Source organism: Mustela nivalis (genome assembly GCF_964662115.1).
Source record: "Mustela nivalis genome assembly, chromosome: 11".
NCBI lineage: Eukaryota > Metazoa > Chordata > Mammalia > Carnivora > Mustelidae > Mustela > Mustela nivalis.
The window spans coordinates 3,974,290-3,989,230 of NC_139030.1; the positions used below are offsets into that span (position 1 = coordinate 3,974,290).

The window sequence follows — 14,941 nt, forward strand, 5'->3', positions numbered from 1 at the left end:
ATTCTTTGCTGTATTTTCCATATTTTCCTCAATTAATCACTTAACACTTAATTTAAAAATCATTTAGATAAGGGCACCTGGATGGCTCAGTGGGTTAAGCCCCTGCCTCCCACTCATGATCTCAGGGTCCTGGGATTGAGCCCCGCATTGGGCTCTTTGCTCACAGGGAGCCTGCTTCCCCCTCTCTCTCTGCCTCCCTCTCTGCCTACTTGTGATCTATCTCTCTCTCTCTCTGTAAAATAAAAAAATAAATAAATAATTTTTTCTTAAAAAATACATAAAATAAAATAATTTAGACAAGAAGAAAAAAGTAATACATGTGTGTAAATATATATATGTATGTGTGTGTGTGTATATATAATTTTTTTAAGTAGGCGTCATGCCCACCATGTAGCACAACACAAGGCTTAAACTCACAACTTTGAGATCAAGACCTGAGCTGAGATCAAGAGTTGGCCACTTAACTAGTTGAGTCACCCAGGTGCCCCAGAAAAAAGTAATACTTGAATCTAGTTTGGCTTATGTAGGTGATCCAGGACGTGGAGCAGGAAATATCTCCTAGTAAGTTTTCTGGTTTAGCAATATTGGCTTTCTTTTCTTTTCTTTTTTTTTAAATTCTCCAATCTCTTTAATGTGAATTCAGGTCAAAACAGTTCTCTTAGGCGACAAACCATAAGTGACTCTTAATCTCACAAAACAAACTGAGGGTTGCTGGGGGGAGGGGGTTTGGGAGAAGGGGGTGGTATTATGGACATTGGGGAGGGTATGTGTTTTGGTGAGTGCTGTGAAGTGTGTAAACCTGGTGATTCACAGACCTGTACCCCTGGGGATAAAAATATATGTTTATAAAAAATAAAAAATTATATTAAAAAAAAAAAAACAGTTCTCTTAGGCTATTAATACACTATTTCACCTTATGTGGCAAAGCACATAAGAACTCACCAGCACCATACCTTGTGCATAGTTAAAAACACAATTCAATAAATATCAATTGAAAAATCATAGTGTGCCAGTCCTGGTGATATGAAGAACAGCAACACTCAGATCCTAATCATCCTGGACTCCTCGGATTCCTTAAATAGAGGTAAATGAAATTCTTCTTTGGAGTGTTCTGACATGCTCACAAATCACCAGTGGATCAGAGAAAGGTTTCAGGACACTCTCACAAGGAGCAGTCACCAGTAAATTGGCTTGCTGTCCAAGTCTGCTGATAATAAAAGTACAGGAAGAAGAAGGCCAACTGCAGCTAAGAACATCTAATTTCCAGCCCCATTATCTGCCAATACTGAGTATGTAGCCTCTGGTCTAGTACTGAAATGGGGTTTCAAAGAGCTACACTGGCACTCTGCATTCATCAGTCCCTGGCTCCATGGCTCCATAGAATTTGTGGTCCTCAACTCAATCAAATAAAATTTTATGCTAATTAGCCTTGCTCCCCTTTTTCCCCAATTATAAGTACTGAAACTGAAAAAAGGAAGTGTAAGGTTTTTGTGGTATGAGAAGAGAGAAGAACCACATGGTCTTCTCAATTGATGCAGAAAGCTTGCAGCCTTCCCGTTGAGATCAGGAACAAGACAAGGATGCCCACTTTCACCACTCTTGTTCAACATAGTATTAGAAGTCCTAGCAACAGCAATCAGACAACAAAGAGAAATAAAAGGTATCCAAATTGGCAATGAAGAAGTCAAACTCTCTCTCGTTGCAGATGACATGATTCTTTATATGGAAAACCCAAAAGACTCCACCCCCAAACTACTAGAACTCATACAGCAATTCAGCAACGTGGCAGGATACAAAGTCAATGTACAGAAATCAGTGGATTTCTTTTACACTAACAATGAAAATACAGAAAGGAAAATTAGAGAATCTATTCCATTTACTATAGCACCAAGAACCATAAGATACCTGGGAATAAACCTAACCAAAGATGTAAAGGATCTGTACTTGAGGAACTACAGAGCACTCATGAAGGAAATCGAAGAAGACACAAAAAGATGGAAGACCATTCCATGCTCTTGGATCGGAAGAATAAACATTGTTAAAATGTCTCTACTGCCTAGAGCAATCTATACTTTTAATGCCATTCCGATCAAAATTCCACCAGTATTCTTGAAAAAGAAAATCTAAATAAGACATCGGGTACCTGGCTGGCTCAATCAGTAGAGCATGTGACTTGTGATCTCATGGCTGTGGGTTCAAGCCCCATACTGAGTGTAGAAATTACTAAAATAAATAAATAGGGGTGCCTGGGTGGTTAAGCTTCTGCCTCCAGCTCAGGCTGGTTGGTTAAGCTTCTGTATCCAGCTCAGGCTGTGATCCCAGAGTCGGCAGAGAGTCTGCTTCTCCCTCGTACTTCTCTCTTTCCCCCCACTTCTGCCCCTCCCCACTCCCCCCTGCTCATGCTCTCACTCTCTCAAATAAATAAATAAATCTTTTTAAAATCATTTAAAACTGTATGGTGACTAACATAACATAATAAAAAATAAAAATCATTTAAAATAAATAAACTTTAAAAAAATTAATAGGATATGAAATACTATGTCATGCCTCTCCATGCCATACCCTATGATCTGGAATAAGAATCCTAAGTCAAAACCAAATCTAGTCCAGGACTAGGAAGCTCTTCTACTCTGCTTGCTGCACCTTAGCTCTTCCTAGAAGGAAATTCTGAAACTTTATTGGGTACAAAATAAAGATTTTTTGCATGTTTAAATTTGACTTTATTTTTCCCTCAACACCTACTGAAAAGTGTTAACTTTCTTCATATAGTTGAGCCCATTTCTTTTGAGGAGAACAGTTGTGTTTTCACCCACTATAAATATGAAACTGTCCATGAACACAAGAATGAAGAAGAGAGATGGGGCACAGATGTGGCACATTCAGCCTTGCTGTCACTGTCCTTGTTTACAGGCCTATTTCTTTTCTTTTTTTTTTTTTTAAGATTTATTTATTTGACAGAGAGAAATCACAAGTAGACAGAGAGGCAGCCAGAGAGAGAGAGAGAGAAGCAAGCTCCCTGCTGAGCAAAGAGCTCGATGCGGGACCCGATCCCAGGACCCTGAGATCATGACCTGAGCCGAAGGCAGCGGCTTAATCCACTGAGCCACCCAGGCGCCCCTACAGGCCTATTTCTAAACACCCTTCCCCTCCTTCACCTCACACCTTCTCTGCCTCTTTAATTGTCCACATAAAAGTGAGTCCCTCTGCTCCCCCACCCGCCACAACTTCTACTACTTAGTCATCGCTGCGTCTCTTATTATTTTTAAACACCTATTGTTTCATAGAAGTCTAAGGAGAGAATAGAAAGTCAAAATGTGTTCTTGGTCTGCCATCTTGAGTCAGAAGGCTCCAACCCCAACTCCTTTCTGTCATGCTCAACTGTCTCTAAATGTCTTGTTAACTAATAATCCCCTTACCTTGTTTTCCAGGACTATTCAGGATTCATTCTTTTAAAAAAACTTGGGTGTTTGGGGGGTGGTGTCTGGGTGGCTCAGTCCGTTGAACATCTGACTCTTGATCTCAGCTCAGGTTTTGATCATGAGTTGGGGTCCCACACTGGCTGGACTCTATGCTGGACATGGAGCCTACTTAAAAAAAATAAGTAATAACAAAAATACTTTTTCTTTTACCTAAATAGGGTCTGGAAGGGAAGGGAAGTAGATCCCTATCTATGTTCAATCCTATGTGCTAAACCACAACCAAACCAAAAATTTTGTTTTGTTATTAAGAATAACTTTGCCTCCAGCTAGATAGTGAACAGAAAACAGTGCTGTTTTCCTAATAACCCTTCAATTTTCATATAAAAGGAATTCGAATAGATTGACAAGAAAAACGCTAAGACTCCAGTATAAAAACAGGCAAAAAAATATATGAGTAAATCATTCACATAAGGAAAGAGCAAATGTAACAAGCATTTTTTTTTTTTTTTTTTTTTTTTAGAGAGAGAAAATGAGAATGCTAGGGAGGGGCAGAGGGAGGGAGAATCTTTTTTTTTTTTTTTAAGATTTTATTTATTTATTTATTCATTTGAAAAAGATGACAAGTAGGCAGAGAGAGAGGAGGAAGCAGGCTCCCCGCTGAGCGGAGAGCCCGAGTGGGGCTCGATCCCAGGACCCTGGGACTGTGACCTGAGCCAAAGGCAGAGGCTTTAACCCACTGAGCCACCCAGGCACCCCAGGAGAGAGAATCTTAAGCAGGTTCCATGTCTCTCTGGGGCAGAGCCTGACACAGATGCAGACATTGAGCTTGATTTCATGACCCTGAGATCATGACCTGAGTAGAAATCAAGAGTTGGTTGTTTAACCAACTGAGCCACTCAGGCGCCCTGCAACAAACATTTTTAGATGAACTTTACCTGTAATCTAACAAATGCAAATTAAATGAAATCTTTTTTTAGTGATCACATTTTAAAAGATTTTCAATGAAATGCTCAATATAAGGAGTTGATGAGGCAGTCAGTGGTATACAGTATTTGTGCAAATGTAGATTGGTCTGTAACCCCTCCAGAGTTAAATTTGACACTATCAAGAAGTTTTAGTTCATACTCTTTAAGTCAGTGATTCTTTGATGCAAAAATCCCATAGTATACAGAAATGCCAGCCAAACGTAGTTTACAAGGATATATATCAGGTGTATAAGAAATAGAAATTAGGGGTGCTTGGGTTGCTCAGTGGTTTAAGTGTCTGCCTTCAGCTCAGGTCATGGTCCCAGGGTCCTGGGATGAGCCCTGTGTTGGGCTCCCTGCTCAGCAAGGAGTCTGCTTCTCCCTCTCGCCCTACCCCCACCCCTAGTGTTATAAAACATTTCCACCAGGCTGGTCTAATAGTGGCAAAGAGCCTCAGGGCAAAGGCAAAAATAAAATACAAGAATTAGGAAAGGATACGTTTTTGAATATTTATTTCTTTTGTTTTTAATATTAAATCTCTATAACTGTTAATAATGACTGTGCTTACCAAATGTCTCTCCAAATTCCTGAAAATGTATCCTTTGGTTTTCAGGAGCCAGTGCAGGTCATTGTAAACAGACCCCAGGCACCCTACTGAACTTGTTCAGCTATTCTGAAGATAGATGTCTGCACTCTTTTTCAAGTTTTGGCTATTATCAATAAAACTGCTATAAACATTTGTGTACAATTCTTTTGCATGGATGTATGTTTTCATCTCTCTTTGGCAGATACCAGCAATTTATTAGATGACAGGATAGGTGTGTGTTTAATTTTTTAAGAAACATGGGACGCCTGGGTGGCTCAGTTGGTTGGACGGCTGCCTTTGGCTCAGGTCATGGTCCCGGAGTCCCGGGATTGAGTCCCACATCGGGCTCCCAGCTCCATGGGGAGTCTGCTTCGCTCTCTGACCTTCTCCTCGCTCATGCTCTCTCTCACTGTCTCTCTCTCAAATAAATAAATAAAATCTTTAAAAAAATAAAAAAGAAACAACCAGACCCTTTCCCAAAATATTATACCATTTACATTCCTAATATATATAGGGATAATAAATCCCTATATATATTGGATTTTTATTTTTTATAATTTAATTTTAGAATATGTAATACATTCATGTATTTCAAAAGAAAAAGAAACCTTGAAAATTATTCTTCTCACCCCTCCTACATTTGTTCAGGACCCACTCTGTCCCTGGCCTCATTACAGGTAATCAGAACTATTAGTTTCTTAGATTTTAGAAGTTAATTATGTACTTTTTTCAAGATTTTATTTACTTATTTTTGAGAGAGCGCACAAGCAGGAAGGGCAGAGAGAGAGGGAGAGAGAGTCTTACACCACACTTGGAGCCTGATGGGGACTCAATCCCAGGACACTGAGATCATGCCCTGAACCAAAACCAAGAGTCTGATGCTTAACCAACTGTACCACCCAGGCACCCCAGAAATTATATCTGTATTTATACACAAGCAAATACTAATATATCTTTTCATTTACCCTTTTTATACAATGTACTTTAATACAGTTGTATTGGTCGACTAGCACTGCCATAACAAATACCTCAGACAAAACAGCTTGGACAACAAAAATTTATGTTCTCCCAGTTTTGGAGGCTGGAAGTCCAAGATCATGATGCCAGCAGGGTGAGATTCTCCTGCAGATGTCTTTCTCCATGGCTTGTGGATGATCACCTTCTCATTGTGTCCTCACATGGCTTTCCAGTAATCTGTGTTGTTTGTGTCCTAATCCCCTCTTCTTCTTATAAAGACATAAATCAGATTGGATTAGGGCCCACCCCACTGACCTCATTTTAACCTAAGTATTCCTTTAAAGGCCCTATCTGCAAATACAGATTCTGAGGTACTGGGAGTTAGGGCTTCCACATATGAATTAAAGGTGGGGGAACACAATTTAGCCTATAAGAACAGTTCTATCCTTTGTTCACTTACCAGTTGCCCTTGATGGTATTCCCATTTCAGTATACAGAAAGGTTGCTTATTTGTTTATCCAGTTAGAGAATAATTTACTGTACGAATCCGGTCAGTAAACAGTCCCCTATTGATGGACACTAGGGTTGGAAAATTTTTCCGGCGAGATAAACACAACACCAGGCAAAGTGGGTGCAAGGCAAGATTTATTAAAAACACTCTCCAGTGAAGTTTCAGGGCTCAGGAGAAGGGGAGCCAGGAAAGTTGCACCAGGAGGAGGTGGGCACCCTCGGGCAAGGTTCCAGGACCCTGGAAAGCAAAGTGGCAGAAGTCGTGCCCAAGGCAGGGAGAAGGGGGGTTTTAAGGGGCCTCCAGGGGAGTTCAGGGGTCTTTTGGCAAGTTTCCCTTATTTGGATATTTCTCCTGCTGGCCCGTTTGTCAGGGTCCCATTGGTCCACAGGATCCTGGGGCGGGAGGGTTTTCAGATTCCTGCTTGGGTCTTTGTTCTCCTGTCTGAGCTCAGGTTTTGTGGCGGGGACTTTCGGCATCTTAAGTAGCCCTTTCTTTCTGCCAGCCCAACCAGTGTTGTTTCCAATATTTTGCTACTCACAAATGTTGCAATAAGTAAGCTTGCACCTACTTCATATAAATGCCAGAGAACATCTCTCTAGACACATTCCCAGAGGTGGAATTGTTGGGTCAAATGTTTTGTGTATACTTGTCATGATGCATCATCAAATAGTCCCTTCTCCAGTACAGCAATGTGCCTGCTTCTCCACACTACATCAGCAGAGTGTATTATCAATTTCTTTGATGTTTGCCAATCAAATAGGAGGGAAATGCTATATCAAAGAGTTTTAACTTGCATTTTTCTCTTAATGAGTAAGATTGAATTTTTTATATGATTAAGAGCCATTTACTTTTTTTTCTGTGAACTCTCCTGTTTTTTTTTTTTTTCCCGAAGATTTTCTTAATTAATTTGACAGAGAGAAAGAGCACACAAGCAAGGGAGTGGCAGAGGGAGAGGGAGAAGCAGGCTCTTGGCTGAGCAAGGAGACTGAGGCAGGGCTCCATCCGAGGATGCTGGGATCATGAGCTGAGCTGAAGGCAGCCGCTTAACTGACTGAGACACCCAGGGGCCCCTTTCCTCATTGTTCTTTATTGGCTTGTAGTACTTTATACTAACTTCTAAAATTCCTTTATTCTATTAGCCTTTTGTCTATCACATGTGTTGGAACTATTTATTCCTTGTTAATATCTGTCTTTTGCATATGTTCATGGTGATTTTTGCCAAACTAACGTTTTTCATTGTCATGGCTTCTGGATTTTAGCAGGAGTTAGAAAGGCCTTCTTTAGGTCACCTGGGTGACTTAGTTGGTTAAGTGTCTGCCTTCCATTCAGATCATGATCCTGGTGTCCTGGAATTGAACCCACATCAAGCTCTCTGCTCAGCAGGGAGTCGGCTTCTCCCTCTGCCCCTCTCCCCTGCTCAAACTTGCTAGTTCTTGCTTTCTCTTAAATAAATAAATAAATATTTTTTAAAAAGACCTTCTTTACCCCAAAATTAAAAAGGATTTTCCCCATGTTTTCTTCTTGTCCTTTTATGATTCCACTGTTATACATTCGTATCTTTTTTTCATTTGGATTTCACTCTGGTATGATGTAAGGTATGGAACCAACTTTATATTTTTTCAGATGGCTATATTTTTGTCCTAATGCCATTTATTGAATTATCCATCTTTTCCTTGGTGATTTCCCAAAATTATTTGGGTGTATTTCTGAATTTTCTGTTTTCATTGGTCTGTCTATTCATGTATCAGAGACACACTGCTTTATTTATTGAGGCTTTTTTTTTTTAAGTATTTATTTATTTATTTGAGAGAGAGAGAGCATATGAGCAGGGTAGAGGGAAGGGAAGGGGAAGATGCAGACTCCCCGCTGAGTGGGGAGCCTGATGCAGGGCTCAATCCCAGGACCCTGGGATCACAACCTGAGCCAAAAGCAGATGTTTAACTGACTGAGCCACCCAAGTGCTCCTTATTGAGGCTTTTTTTTTTTTTTTTAAGATTTTATTTATTTGAGAGAGAGAGAGAGCCAGAGCAAGAGCAGGGATCAAAGGGTAGAGGGAGAAGGAGAAGCAGACTCCCCACTGAGCAGAGAGGACTCAGGGCTCTATTTCAGAGTCCAGGGATCAGGACCTCAGCTGAATGGTGGCAGATGCTTAACCAACTGAGCCACCCAAGCACCCCACTGAGGCTTTCAAATATGTTTTCTTATCTAGTAGCCAGCCACCACCCTATAACTCTTTGTTTTCAAAGTTTTCCTGGCCAATTCTTTCGATTCTTTCTGATATTTTCCCATATGTAAATGAGAATCAGTTCATATAGTTAAAAATAAATTGTTGGTGTTTCATAGGAATTTTATTTAAATTTATAAATTAATTTAGGAAGCATTGACATCTTTTTGATGTTAAATCTACTCATCCAAGAACATGATGTTTAAGTGTTTTGTGCCATTCAGGGATTATTTAAAATTTTATTCACATAGATCTTGTTAAATTCTTATAAAAGTTTATTTCTAGTTATTACATTGTTATATTTATATATTTCTTGTATAATATTGATCTTTTGCATAATTTCATTGTATTTTCCAACTGGTTGTTAACTAGATGCATGATAGCTATATATATATATTTTTCATATATATGTATATATATATGTACATTTTTCCAGTTTGCTGAATTATTTTGTTTGTGTAGTTTTTCAGACAATTCCATCTGTTTTTGACCTGATGGATATGTGGGAAATAAAATTTTGTAGTGTCAAGAGACCAAGATTTTGGGTTTGTTATTACTAGAACATTTCCTAGCTATCCTGACAGATAAAAGTGATTTAAAAAAAAAAAGACACTCAACACACAAGTATATTAGGGTAAAATTCTGTGGGGGCAGTGAAATAGAAACAGTCAAGGAGAAAATGGAACAATTAAATTTTTTGTTACATAATTTACTCATGTATTTTTAAAATGGAAAAAGGTGGGGATTGAAGAGCTATAGTGTTTATATTCTGGGTATTTTATTTTATTTTAAGATTTTATTTATTTATTTGACAGACAGAGATCACAAGTAAGCAGAGAGGCAGGCAGAGAGAGATGAGGAAGCAGGCTCCCCACTGAGTAGAGAGCCCGATGTGGGGCTCGATCCCAGGACCCTGGGATTATGACCTGAGCTAAAGGCAGAGGTTTTAACCCACTGAGCCACCCAGGCACCCCTTAATGGGTATTTTTAAAGAGTAACATCATTTTATTTAAAACTGTCAAGATTTAGGGCTCCTGACGGGCTCAGTTAGTGAAGCATGCTACTCTTAATCTTGGACTTGTAAGTTCAGCCCCAAGTTGGGTGTAGAGATTACTAAAAAATAAAATGTTCAGAAGCACCTGGGTGGCTCAGTCAGTTAAGCAGCCAACTCTTGATTTGGGCTAAGGCCATGACCTAGGCTTTCTGGGATCCAGCTCAGTTCAGCAGGGACTCTACTTGAGGATGTTTCTTCCTCTCCCTCTGCCCCTACTCCCCCCCCCCACCCCCCCCCACCCCCCCACCCGCCAATAAATAAATCTTGAAAAAAAAAAAAAGAAAAAGAAAAAGAAAAAGAAAAAAAGTCCGCATTTACACCTTGCCAGAAATCTTGTCCTTTGCAACCTCTTTAACATACACTGAATTCTTGCAGATGTGCCAGGTAAAGAGTCTTTAGAAGCTGTATGTACTGAATGTCTCTCCATAGGTAAACTGCCTGGGCTCTTTCTGCTGAGTATAGGCCTTGCTTTCTCCAGGCCCTTCTGAAGGACCCATCCCAGCCTGCATCACAGGATTCCTCCACCTCTTTTCAAGGCAGACTGACTCAGCTCAAGCAGGGAATCTGTGGGTCCTACTAATGTCACACAAGGTTGTTCTGGGAAAACCAAATCCGAGGACTTCCCTTTAAGAACATGCACTCTGGGGGCGCCTGGGTGCCTCAGTGGGTTAAGCTTCTGCCTTCAGCTCAGCTCATGGTCCCAGGGTTGTGGGATGGAGCCCTCCATCAGGCTCTCTGTTCAGCGGGGAACCTGCTCTCCTCCCTTCCCCCCACCCGGCCTCTCTGCCTACTTGTGATCTTTGTCAAATAAATTAAAACAAAACAAAACAAAACACTCTGAAGCCAGATGCTGGGGTTTGAATGCTGAGTGGGTTTCCTAATAGCGTGTTCTTGAATGCTTATCAGCTTGCGTCTTAATTCCCTCGTTTGCAAAATGATTTATTACGGATATTACATGACCTAATGAATGCGGAGCTTTGGAAATAGTGATTGGCAGAGTGAGCGCAGTGTCGGTGCTGGCAGCCTCTACCTGGTGCTCTGGGGCATGCGAGTGTCCCAGCGATATTCCAGTCCGGACCCCTGTGCCACTTGGTGGGATAACACTTCGACTGCCCGCCACTACACTAGCCCTGGCTGGGGGGGGGGGGGGGGTGCTGAGCTTTGCCCTCAGTTGTCACCATCGAGCATCACAGCCAGGACCGGGTCACACACCCCCACCGCACCTTTGCGTCTTCATTTACACAAAGGTTCCTGCAGTAAGGTAGCTGTTTTAATACAAAATCGAAGACATATTTCTCATAAAAAAATCTTAGTAAAACTCTATATTCCAATATGTGCCTTCCACGCTGCATTAGAAGGGCAAAAACAGGGTGAGGAAAAACTCCATCTGAGTACCTATTCCGAAAAGTGGACACGGACGTCCGCGTGGGCGCCGCCGCCGCCGCGGGTTACTCTCCCACCCGCACGCGGTGCCCTAGGGTAGACAGACCAGCCTTGGGTCGCACGCCAACCGGCTCCAGAAACTCCATCCGGGGGCCTCTCAGACGCCGGCGGGAGCGCGCACGCCACTACCCTAGTCTGAGCGGAGTCTTCGAGTCACGTGCCAGCGCGCCCTCGCAGCGGCGCGCACCAGGCGGAAGTGAGGTCGGTGGCTCGTTGGCTGCGCAGCGTCGGCTGGTAGCGCGGGCTGCGGAGAGGCGGGCCAGGCGAAGCAGGGCGACTGGAAGCGCGGGCCGGGGAGGCGGCGGCGGCGACTGGGGACTTCGAGGCTCAGCCCCCGCATCGGAGCACTCCTCTGCGGCGCTCGCCTCTCGCCAAGCCCCACCGCCGAGCCCGCCCCGGGCCGGCGTGCGCTGGTCACTGAGGCCCAGGCCGCCGCCGCCGCCGCCGCCGCCGTCGCGGCGCGGTGAGTGCGGGCGGGCGGGCGCCCCCGGGTGGGGGCGGGGCGGAGGGGCGACGCGGCGCCCTCTTGGGCCCCCGGCTGCGCGCGAGCCGGGGCGGCGGGCTCGGGTGGCGGCGCTGCCCGGCCGGAAGTGCGGCGCTTTGTGCGGCCGGCCTGGGGCGGCGCCAAGGCGCCAAGGTCGGGCCCGCGGCTAGGGGTTGTCTGGCGCCGCGTTCGGGGTACGGCCTGTCGGCCCCTGGGCCGAACCTCGGCTGTGCTTTGCCCGGTGGGGTAAACCAGGCAGCTGGGAGCCCAAGGGAGGCGGAGCTGGGCGCGGACTCGCGCACGGGCAGGTGCGGTGTGGGCGGCGGGGGAGGGGGGTGCTGCCCAGGTGGCCGGTGAGAGGTGGAGTCAGTGCACAAGAATGTTCCCTTGGCCTTATTAGGGTCCGACTCAGATCCGGTCAGGAAAACGTATGAAAAAATGAGAAGCAGCAGGGTGTTGTTTTCTGTAACTTAGATTTAGGATTCTTATGGTTGTAATCATTTCGAAAGTGTAAACTATTCACTTTGTCTGCCCACGAAGTGAAAATTATTCCATTTGCCTGCCAGAAGCTTAGTGTTCGCCCTCCGGCTTGAAAGGCTTTTAATGATTTCTTCAGAAAGGACGTTTCGTGGCCCAATCTGGGTTAACTTTGAAAAGAAGGTGTACTTTTGCAACCTGTCAACAAACGGTATTTTTCTTTCATAATATATGTAAATGCATGTAATGGATTGTATGAGTTATTGTTTCACTCAAGTCATACATAAAAATATTTTGGAGAGTTTTTGCCTGCAGGAAAAATTTTGTCTTGTTCCCACACCTTAAATTCTCAAGTCATCCTTGTGTAATTTGAGATTTTCTCAAATATTACATGAAAATGTTTAAAAGTTTTTGCTGTGGACAATAATAGGGACACACGTTGCAAATTTGTTAAGTAAAGTAGTGTACTATTTTTGCTGACATCCAGTTGGATAACTTCAAGTTCTCTTTTTTAATGCCAAAGCTAGTGTGTGCATATTGTGAAGGTTTTTTTTGTTTTGTTTTGTTTTGTTTTTTCCTTCAGCTTAATAAAGCTAGCTTGCTTTGGTTGGGGTGTTTGCATGTTTCTTATGTTTAGTTGTGTTTGTGACTAAATGAAAGCTGAGGATTGTTAGAGGTCTCCGAAGGCCTTCTGAGTTGGAGACAGCTCGCCGCCTGTGCGTTCTGCCTGGTGTTCTTGGGCAGCAGTCTCTAGAAATGCTGAGCAGGTAGCAGCATCCCCTCTTCCTGGTTCCTGTCCTTGTAAATAGTGGGAAGATTGGGTTGTGCCTGTGAGGCAAGTGCCTGCATCTCAGGAGGAAGCACCATCTGCTGCTGTTGCTATTATTGCCCCCTGCCTTTTTATCAGGCCATGATATATTTGTTAGGATATTGATTATTCTGCTCTACACCTGCCTTTCAACTCATTTTCATTTTGAGTTTAGAATTGTGATACCAAAATCATTGGAATTTTTGACCACCAGGAAAATTAGTATAATGCCACAGAGGTAGAGGATTAGAATTGAAAAAAAAAATTAAGTGGATTTTTAAAAAAGATATTATTTATTTATTAGAGAGAGAGAGGGAACACAAGCGGGGGCGGGGAGTGGGAGCAGTAGAAGCAGGCTTCCCACTGAGCAGAGTGTCTGATGCAGGGCTTAGATGCTTAACTCAGTATGCTCACTCAGGTCCCTGAAATTTAAGTGCATTTTAAATATCTTAACTTTTTATAGGTTCTGTAGAAAAAAAAAAAAAAAAATATATATATATATATATATATATATATATATATTTAAAGTAGGCTCCACGGGGCACCTAGGTAGCTCAGTTGGTTAAGCAACTGCCTTTGGCTCAGGTCATGGTCCCAGGGTCCTGGGATAGAGCCTAATGTCAGGCTCCTTACTCAGTAGGGAGCTTCTCCCTCTGCCTGCTACTTTGCCTGCTTGTGCTTTATCTCTCTCTGTCAAATGAATAAATAAAATTAAAGTAGGCTCTGCAGCCAGTGTGGAGACCAGCATGGGGCTTGAACCTACAACCCTGAGGTAAAGGCCCAAACTGAAATCAAGAATTGGAGTCTTAACAGACTGAGCCATCCAGGACCCTTATAGGTATAGGTTCTGTAGTTTAAAGGGAAATTTTTGTCCACCAAACTCGTCTCACTTAAACAGCTTCTTTTCCAATATCAGTTGAAACACCTATAAGAACAGTGGTACACCAGTGTGATAAAGTAATAGTTACTTTTTCATGTCTGCTTTCCACTCTACATCTCTGTCTTTGGAGTCTGACCAGTCCTGTGAGAAATACTTGAATTTCTCCCAGTAGGTTGCAAACCTCAATAGTGAAGGGAGACTTTGAGGGAGTTGAGAAGAACTTTGTCATCTTATGTGCTCTTCTTTATAATATCAAACATTGCTGAGAATTTCCAGTGTTGTGCTAAAGGGTATATCTTGTATATTAATATTAGTCTCTGAGAGAAATAAAATTTAACCCTCTTGAAATTAGTTTTGTTGGTATGAAATACTATTTAAAAGGCCTTCAAAGTATTATAATTTCTGTTGTGTGTGGGAACTTTCTTTAGATCATGGTATCTTTTGAAACTAGAGAAAATAATACAGTGATGGGTCTTAAATGTATCTTATCTCTGATAATTACTGGATTTTCAAATTCAAGAATTTTTGCTGTCATCTTTTTTAAAGGTAAATCTGAGATTGGGTTTCCTGGTGCAGGTGTCAGACCACCCATAGGTATTCTGACAGTTGAGTCATTCCACATGGGTTTAAAAAAAAAAAAAAAAAAGTGGTACCTTCTGGATCCAGTGTTGGAATTGGAGTCTTTGGTCCTCAGTAAATCAGACTGGAAAATTGGTTTCTGGGTTGCCAATGGCACTAGGATAGGAGGCACAATGATGATGATGTGTTTTTTCTTTATTTTTTTTGTTACGCAAACTTGAAATGAGTAACAATACCATATGCAGGCATAACCCAATACCTCAGCATAACAATCATTAGTATTTTACTGTAGTTTTCCTTTTTTTGTAAGAATACTTAGAGACGGGGCACCTGGGTGGCTCAGTTGGTTAAGCAACTGCCTTCAGCTCAGGTCATGGTCCTGGAGTCCCGGGATCGAGTCCCACATTGGGTTCCCAGCTCTGTGGAGAGTCTGTTTCTCCCTCTGAACTTCTCCCTCTCATGCTCACTCTCTCTCAAATAAATAAAATATATATTTAAAAAAAAAAAAAGAATACTTAGAGACATCATGTCTTTTTTTTTGTAGTGTATGCCTC

The 14,941-nt window shown here is 42.4% G+C and overlaps 1 protein-coding gene across 3 annotated transcripts in view; it reads left to right on the plus strand.

The window, feature by feature from the left end:
• Positions 1–11,320: 11,320 nt before the first annotated feature.
• Positions 11,321–14,941, plus strand: part of FAM168B (family with sequence similarity 168 member B) — a 41,432-nt gene continuing 37,811 nt past the window's right edge. Inside the window, exon 1 of one of the 3 annotated variants that reach the window (XM_082690359.1) lies at positions 11,321–11,466. The gene's annotated coding sequence lies outside the window, so the exon portion shown is untranslated. Of the gene's footprint in view, positions 11,623–11,845; positions 11,952–14,941 lie in introns of those variants that run through there. The other 2 variants (XM_082690361.1, XM_082690360.1) reach the window with 2 other exon arrangements.